This window comes from Castor canadensis, chromosome 3 (genome assembly GCF_047511655.1).
Source record: "Castor canadensis chromosome 3, mCasCan1.hap1v2, whole genome shotgun sequence".
Lineage (NCBI taxonomy): Eukaryota > Metazoa > Chordata > Mammalia > Rodentia > Castoridae > Castor > Castor canadensis.
This window is the reverse complement of record NC_133388.1, coordinates 85,954,882-85,963,329: the sequence shown is the minus strand read 5'-3', so window position 1 is coordinate 85,963,329 and position 8,448 is coordinate 85,954,882. Positions and strand designations below refer to the sequence as shown.

The window sequence follows — 8,448 nt, the reverse complement described above, 5'->3', positions numbered from 1 at the left end:
CAGTACCACCAAAAAAAATGTTAATGCAAAAATTTTAAATAATGAGATGTTACTTGTTTAGACTGGTAAGAGGGAGAGAGAGAGAGAGAGAGAGAGAGCAAAGCTGAATAATGCCAAGTATTTTCAGGGACATAGGTACGCTGTTGGGGAGAGTATAGACTGCTGCAGGCAGGAGGAGACGTTCAGACAGTGCTTAGGTATCATTGTGCATCACCACCAGCAAGCCCCACATCCCACTTCTGCATATCTTTCTCAAAAGAAAAAAATACCTGGTTGATGGAATGGCTCAAGTGGTAGAGCACTTGCCTAGCAATCATGAGGCCCTGAGTTCATGTCCCAGAACTGCCAAAAAACAAAAACAAAAACAGAGAGAGAAAAAAAAAAACCTCATTCAAATTCACATGAGGACACCTATGAGGACATTTATTCAGACTGTCTGTGAAAGTGAGAAACTGAAGACGATCCAGACGTCTATCAGAGAAGTAAACAGAAAAAAGTGGAGTACCATGCAACAGTTAGAAGCAACAACTACACACATTCAGAGCACCATGCATTACTCTGCATGAAAAAAGGAAGAAAAGAATAAAATCTACAGCACACATCACTTATTTAAATCAATATGACATTCCAACAGACAATGCACATTTTATAAGACGTATACACAACTAAAGGCACATACATCAACCAGCATGGTTTCCTATAATGGGAAAGGAGGCAAGTGAAAGGGGAAGGGGTTAAGGAGACTGTGCAAATCAATTACAGGGGAAAGCCATAAATGGATGACTGCATTCAGCCCATTTCCCATGTCCAAAAATCACTCAAAGAAAAAGGAAAAAGAGAAGAAGGTTTGCAATGAAAGACAAAACCACCCTACCTCCACAGCTTTCTCTCCATGGTAACTGCTAGAAAAATGCTGACTGCATTTTCTAATACACGTTTGTATGAGTGTATAATGTTTATTTATATCACGTTGATCTCTTTGCTTCATGATATGCACTGGACATCTTTCCCTTTCAGCACCGACAGATCTATCTCACTTTTTAGCAAATGTAGTATTTTTATATGCTCCAACTTAATTTTCCTACCAATAAGTATTTGCTTGTGATACGTGTGTGATGCAAGCTTGCTTTTGGAATTTTTTACAATTAAACAATGTCTCTGCAAATTCTCTTGTGCCTACATTGACGAGAAACTTTAGCAAGTATATTCAAAATGTAAATCCCAAGTAGTGAAATTTCTCAGTCAAAACACGCATTCATTTAAATATGTGATAGATATTGTTAATTGCCTTCCCAGAGATTTCAACAATATAAAATCCTATCAACATTTTAAGATATCTATTTCTTCCTGCTTTCATCAGCTCTTTTTTTTTTATTTTTTGCCAATCAAAAGTCGAAAGACTATCTTGTTTGTGTTCTGATCTCCATGTTTTTAAATACGAGTGAGACTAAGTATATTTCCATAATTTTGCATACCATTTGTATTCTTCCTGTGAACTGTCTGTTCTTCTGAGCTGTTTGACTTCCTCATTCATTTGAACAAGGGTTATTTTGCAAATTAAGGCCATTAGCCATTTTATCATATGTTCTGCAATTACATTTTCACAGTCTGTCTTGTCTTTTGCCAAACAGAAGTTTTAAATTTTTACACAGTCAAATTTATCAATCTGTTCTTTTATGGCTTCTGGGGAACAGATATTTTAAATTTTATTTTGTGGCTTGAAAGTTGAAGTGTCTTTCTGAGAAAATTGATTAGAAAGTCTGAGGTGAAGGGGAGGAAGGGCGTGACTGAGACAGTTCGAACTTATAGGCAGAACAAAGATTTAAATGGAGAGGTGGCTGGGGTGATGGTGGTAGCAGTCCAGCTGAGTCAGTTTCCAGAGCAGTGACATCCTGGCAGGGCCTGTCATATCTTTCCTCTTCAGCAGAGCTCTTAGCTACACCAGTGAACAACCCAGGCTAGTCCCCAGACGTGAGACACCATGCCTAGTGCCTTCTGGACATACCACAGAAGGACTCTCCGTAAGGGAAATGAATGTCATGATTGTCTGGGCTTTTGAGGATATTTCAGAATAGGGTATCTTTGTTTATTAAGTTGGTAAAATTGAGCATTCTTGTAATATAAACCCAACAGTCCGGTTTTCTCCACCAGGATTCCAAGATAGACTAAGAGTCAAAGAAACTTTGAACCTGCTCTCTGGATTTCTTAGCTAGTCCACCTGTGGGTTGTCAATTTCATTTATCTTTTCGAAAACAACTCATAGTTACACTGATCTTTTCCATTGTTTTCTGTGGTTTTTGTTTCATTTATTTCTGCTGTATCCATTATGATTCCCTCCCTTCTGCAAACTTTGGGCTTAGTTTGGTCTTCTTTTCTAGTTTCTTGAGGTGTAAAGTTAGGTTGTTAATATGACATTTTTCTTTTTCTTCATGTGAGCATTTATAGCTGTAAACTTGCTCATAGAACTCTTTTACTATGTTCTATGTGTGTTTTGTTTTCATCTTTATATGTCTCAAGATTTTTTTTATTTCCCCTTTTTTCTTTTACCCATTGGTTGTTTGGGAGTGTGTCATTTAATTTCCATGTATTTGTGGCTTTTTCAATTTTCTGCTTGTATAGCCTAAAGAAATAGGTAATTCCTAGAATCATTCAACCTACTAAAAGTGAATTATTATGAAGAAATAGAAAACCTGCACAGACCAATAATGTGTAAGGTGAATGAATAAGTAACTTCCCAAAGAAAAGTCCAAGACCAAATGGCGTCAGAGTCGAATTCTAACAAGCATGTCAAGAATTAATGCTACTCTTTTACATCTGCATGCCATCGAAGATCCTGGTGCCACATGGGTCACAGCCCCAGAGAGTATTACAGGTATTGTAAGAACAAAAACAAGCCATATCCAAAGTCTTGCTTCTGCCAAGGTGACCTGGAGCAGAAAAAGGCAAAAGCAGACAAATTCCCACTTCGTGGCCAAATGGTGTCTGATGAATAGGAGCAGCTCTCCACCAAATTCCTAGAGGCTGCCAGTATTTGTGCCAACAAGTATATGGTAAAAAGTTGTGGCAAAGATGGTTTTCTTATTCAAGTTTCGCTGCACCCTTTCCACATCATTCACATCAACAACTCAGCTGGCCAAGTGGCTCAAGTGGTAGAGCACCTGTCTAGCAAGTGTGAAGCCCTGAGTTCAAGCCCTAGAACCTACAAAAACAAAACAAAAAAACCAAGATATTGTTGTGTGCTGGTGTGCTGGCTCCAGACAGGTAGGTGGGGTACCTTTGGGAAGCCCCATGGCACAAAGGCCAGGGTTCACACTGACCAGGTAATCATGTCCATCCACACTAACCTGCAGAATAAGGAACATGTGATTGAGGCCCTACTGCAGAGCCAAGTTCAAGTTCCCTGACCACCAGAGATCCACAGCTCAAAGAAGTGGGGCTTTACCAAATTTACTGTAGATAAATTTGAAGACATGGTGGCTGGGAAGCGATTTACCCCTGATGGCTGTGGGGTCAAATATATCCCTAATCGTGGTCCCCTGGACAAGTGGTGAGCTCTGCACTCATGAGGGCCCCCCACTTGGCTGTCCCCTCCTTTATCACCTTAATGATGCTCAACAGTAAATTATTCTGTCCAAAAAATAAATAAAATAAGAATTAATGCCAATCCCACCCAAACTCTTCCAAAAAGTTAATACAGTAGGAAAACTATCAAACTCATTTTATAAGGCCAACATTACCTGGATACCAAAGCCAGATATAGACACTACTAGAAAAAAACATTATAGGCCAATATCACTAAGCACGTGTAAAAATACTTAAGAAGGTACCAGCAAACAAAATTGAACAGCACACTAGAAGTATCATTCACCATAACCAAGTAAGATTTGTCCTCCAGATGCAAGGATGTTTCAACCCATGCAAATCAGTAAATGTGATAAACCATGTTAACAGAATAAAGGATAAAAATCACATGATCACCTCAATAAATGCAGAAAATTATCTGACAAAATATTAATCATAAAAACTCCCAAGAAATTAAGTACATAAGGAATATACCTCAGCATAATAAAGGTCATGTATGACATCATATTTAATCATGAATAGATTCAAGATTTTCTCTAAGACCAAGAAAAAAAAGTCAAGAATACCCACTCTTGCCACTTCTGTTCAACACAGTACTAGAAGTCCAAGCCAGAGCAAGTAGGCAAGAAAAAACAAATAAATAAAAGGCAACAAAATAGGAAAGCAAGAAGTAAATTATCTCTTTTATAGGCAACATGATACTATAAATAGAAAGCTCTGAAGATGCCACAAAAAAAACTGTTATAATTAATCAACAAATTCAGGAAAGTTATAGGATACAAAATCAATACAGAAAAATCAGTTGTATTTCTATAAATTAACAATGAACTTTTTAGGATTGGAGGAGTGGCTCAAGTGGTAGAGCACCTGCCTAGCAAGTGTTAGGCCCAGAGTTCAAACCCCAGTACCACCAAAAAGGAAAAAAAATGAACTTTTTAAAGCAGGATTTACTTTCCCCCCGACAAATACTTTTAGAAACAAACCATCTATCTGTTGGGCTGGAGGTGTGGCTCAAGCGGCAGAGCTCCTGCCTCACAAGTGTGAAGCTCTAAGCTCAAACCCCAGTACCACAACCACCAAAAAAAAAAAAAAAGAATACAGAATTTTGGTCCCCAGCCTAGACTTAGTAGATCTGAATCTACATTTTTAAAAAATGAACTAGATGGAAAAAAAATAAAGAAAAAAATTCTACTTATAATAGCATCAAAAATAATAAATACTTAGGAATATATTTAACCAAGGAGATGAAAGCTGTACACTGAAAACTAAGATATTGGTGAAAGAAACTGAAGAAAACACAAATAAATAGAAACATATCCCATGTTTATGAACCAGAAGAATCAATATTGTTAAAATATGCATAATAAATAAATATCCATACTATCCAAAGCAATCTATAGTTTCAACTCATTCCCTATCAAAATTCCAATGAATTTTAAAAATAGAAAAACAGTCTAAAATTTGTATAGAACCATAAAAGACCCAAATAGCCAAAGCAATTTTGAGAAAGGAGAACTAATCATATTTCTTGAGTTCAAAGAGTATTGTAAAGCTAGTAACTAAGACCATATAAAACTGGCATAAAATCAGATGCATAGACCAATGAAACAGAATCAAAACCCAGAAAAAGCCAGTGCCAGTGGCTCACACCTGTAGTCCTAATTACTCAGGAGGCAGAGATCAGGAGGCTCTCAGTTCAAAGCCAGCCCAGGCAAACAGTTCATAAGACCCTACCCCAGAAAAAAAAAATCACGAAAAGGACTGGAAGAGCAGTTCAAGGTGTAGGTCCTGAGTTCAAACCCTAGTACTGCAAAAATAAGAAGTCCTCAGAAATAAACCCACACAAGTGTGGTAACAGTTGACAAAGAGGGTGGGGACATAAAGGAGAGTGGGGGAGGGGGCGAATTCAAGTACGATGTATTTGATACATTGGAAGAACCTTTGTAAATGCCACAATGTACTCCCACACAGAACAACACTAAAGGAAAACAAATAGTTGACAAGGGCACCAAGAATACATAATGGAGAAAGCATAATTCCTTTAATAAATGGTGCTGAGGAAACCAGACAACCATATGTAAAAGAGTGGAATTGAACCCTTACCTGAAACCACTCATAAAATTAACTTGAAATGGGTTAAAAGTTTAAACATAAGACCTGAAGTGGAAAAAACTCCTAGGCAGGGAAAAAAGATTTAAAAATTTCTTAGGTTCTTGACATTAATCATTGCAATGGCATTTTTATATGACACAAAAACAAAAGCAAAACAAGCATGATAAATAAGTGGAACTATATCAAACTAAAAAGCTTCAGTATAGCAAAGAAAACAATCAAGAAAATGAAAATACCACTGTATTTGTCAGCTTTTTTGTCACTATAATAAATACCTGAGATAATCAACTTACAAAGATAAAGGGTTTGTTTTGGCACATAGAATTAGAGGTCGACCAAAATCCACAATCAGTTGGCCCCATTGATTTGGGTCTGTCATGGCCTACCATGGCCAGGGTAAAATGGCTCACCTCGTGTCCAGAGGAAACTAAAAAAGAAGAAAGAGGAATTTGTTGAGGTCTTACTGTTCCCTTGGATAACATGACTCCAGTGACCCAAAGACCTCAGCTAGACCCCACTTCTTAAAAGTTCCATAACATTCCAACAGCACTGCTAGGGAGCACATCTTCAACACATGGGCCTTTGGAGGATGTTCCAGATCCAAGCTACAGTAGCAACCTCTAAAAAAGGAGAAAATATTTTGCAAACCACATATCTGATCTTTATCTAATGTCCGAAATATAGGAGGAACTCATTCAACTTAAAAGCAAGAGCAAAGGATCTAACCAGAAGAGAAAAAAAACCCAATCAACAGTTCTTCAAAGAGGACACATGAATGGTCAACAGCAGTATGAAAAGACACTCAACATCACTAATCGTCAGAGAAATGCAAATCAAAATCATAATGAGATGTCTCCTTGCACTACAGGATGACTATTACCAAAAGGTAAGTGTTAGTGAGAATGCAGATTTTATTTTTTTTAATTTGTTTTTATTGTTTTATTATTCATATGTGCATACAAAACTTGGGTCATTTCTCCCCCCTGCCCCCACCCCCTCCCTTACCACCCACTCTGCCCCCTTTCTCTCTCCCCCACCCCCTCAATATCCGGCAGAAACTATTTTGCCCTTATCTCTAATTGTGTTGAAGAGAGAGTATAAGCAATAATAGGAAGGACCAAGGGTTTTTGCTAGTTGAGATAAGGATAGCTATACAGGGAGTTGACTTACATTAATTTCCTGTGCATGTGTGTTACCTTCTAGGTTAATTCTTTTTTGATCTAACCTTTTCTCTAGCTCCTGGTCCCCTTTTCCTATTGGCCTCAGTTGATTTTAAGATATCGGCTTTAGTTTCTCTGCGTTAAGAGCAACAAATGCCAGCTAATTTTTTAGGTGTCTTACCTATCCTCACCCCTCCCTTGGGTGCTCTCGCTTTTATCATGTGCTCAAAGTCCAATCCCATTGTTGTGTTTGCCCTTGATCTAATGTCCACATATGAGGGAGAACATACGATTTTTGGTCTTTTGGGCCAGGCTACCCTCACTCAGAATGATGTTCTCCAATTCCATCCACTTACCAGTGAATGATAACATTTCGTTCTTCTTCATGGCTGCATAAAATTCCATTGTGTATGGATACCACATTTTCTTAATCCATTCATCAGTGGTGGGGCATCTTGGCTGTTTCCATAACTTGGCTATTGTGAATAGTGCCGCAATAAACATGGGCGTGCAGGTGCCTCTGGAGTAACCTGTGTCACAGTCTTTTGGGTATATCCCCAAGAGTGGTATTGCTGGATCAAATGGTAGATCAATGTTTAGCTTTTTAAGTAGCCTCCAAATTTTTTTCCAGAGTAGTTGTACTAGTTTACATTCCCACCAACAGTGTAAGAGGTTCCTTTTTCCCCGCATCCTCGCCAACACCTGTTGTTGGTGGTGCTGCTAATGATGGCTATTCTAACAGGGGTGAGGTGGGATCTTAGTGTGGTTTTAATTTGCATTTCCTTTATTGCTAGAGATGGTGAGCATTTTTTCATGTGTTTTTTGGCCATTTGAATTTCTTCTTTTGAGAAAGTTCTGTTTAGTTCACTTGCCCATTTCTTTATTGTTTCATTAGTTTTGGAAGAATTTAGTTTTTTAAGTTCCCTATATATTCTGGTTATCAGTCCTTTGTCTGATGTGTAGCTGGCAAATATTTACTCCTACTCTATGGGTGTCCTTTTCAGTTTAGAGACCATTTCTTTTGATGAACAGAAGCTTTTTTGTTTTATGAGGTCCCATTTATCTATGTTATCTCTTAGTTGCTGTGCTGCTGGGGTTTCGTTGAGAAAGTTCTTACCTATACCTACTAACTCCAGAGTAGTTCCTACTCTTTCCTGTATCAACTTTAGAGTTTGTGGTCTGATATTAAGATCCTTGATCCATTTTGAGCTAATATTGGTATAGGGTGATAAACATGGATCTAGTTTCAGTTTTTTGCAGACATGCAGATTTTAAAAATAACCCCTAAGAGGCTGGGGATGTAGCTCGTCATGGTAGGATGAAAAAAAAAATCCTTGAACACTGTCGTTGGGAATGTAAATTGATGCAATATGGAGGTTCCTGAAAAAAACAGGATTACCATATGATTCAGGAATCTCATTCTGAGCATATACCTGATAAATAAAATTAGTAGCTCAAAGAAATGGCAGCACTCCCATCTTCACTGCAGCATTATTCAAAATAGCCAAGATAGAAAAACTCCATAATTGCCTAGCAATAAAGAAATTGTCAGATATACACATATATGTATTTTATTACTCCTTTAAAAATAAAA

General features: G+C 37.7%; 1 pseudogene; it reads left to right on the top strand.

Annotated features, from left to right (window-relative positions):
* The first annotated feature begins 2,843 nt into the window (after window positions 1-2,843).
* On the top strand, window positions 2,844-3,566 carry LOC109702318 (large ribosomal subunit protein uL16-like; annotated as a pseudogene).
* The last annotated feature ends 4,882 nt before the right edge of the window (window positions 3,567-8,448 follow it).